The sequence below is a fragment of the Diadema setosum genome, chromosome 9, assembly GCF_964275005.1.
Source record: "Diadema setosum chromosome 9, eeDiaSeto1, whole genome shotgun sequence".
Classification (NCBI taxonomy): domain Eukaryota; kingdom Metazoa; phylum Echinodermata; class Echinoidea; order Diadematoida; family Diadematidae; genus Diadema; species Diadema setosum.
This window is the reverse complement of record NC_092693.1, coordinates 13,165,284-13,166,151: the sequence shown is the minus strand read 5'-3', so window position 1 is coordinate 13,166,151 and position 868 is coordinate 13,165,284.

Sequence of the window (868 nt, the reverse complement as noted above, 5' to 3'; positions counted from 1 at the left end):
TGGTGAATCTGTAGAAACACGGCGAGATAGAATAAGGGAAAAATAAGCGAAAAGGGGAGTTGTTATGGGGTGAGGAGAGTAAAGGGCTTTTTACACTTGTAAATTTTTGCTTAGCCCCGGACTATCGGTGGGGCTAAGGGGGGGCCTTAGCCCCACCGATAGTACGGGACTATCCTTAGCCCACTTTCTGTTTACACTCGTTTTTGCCAAAGTGGGCTAGCCCCACCGATAGTACGGTACTATCTGGCCCTGCAAAATAGCAGGGGTTAGCACCGCAATTGCGGTGCTAGCACCGCAATTGCGGTGCCAAGCAAGTGAGTGTAAACAGAACGAAAAAATAATCCTGGGCTAAGCGACGGAGACGAAGTGCGACCCTCACTGACCAATCAGAAACGAGGTAATCAAGTGCTGCCGGTGCGTGCGTGTACGTGTACAGTACACAGCGTAATTATGAATATTCATGTGGTTTGGAAAGTCCGGGGCTAAGAAAGACGAGTGTAAAAAGGTCAGTTTTCTCCTTAGCCCCGGACAAGAGATAGTACGGGACTAATTGGCGAGTGTAAAAAGCTGAAAAAATTGGTACGGGACTAACGATAGCCCTGGGTCAGAGAAAGTCCGGGGTTAAGAAACACAAGTGTAAAAAGCCCTTAAGAGATGGAAAAAACAATGGGAAACAAGTTAATGGCAAAACAAGGAGAGATGATTGGGACACAAGTAGTCAAAGAAGGAGAAAAAAAAAAGAGAATGAAAAACGAAAAAGTCACTTGATACAAACTTCGCAGCGAGCAAGGACATGTTATTGTCTCGGTTGTTACGAAGGCACAATACATCCGTCGCTCTACACTTGTGTGAGCTCCGTAAATAAGCC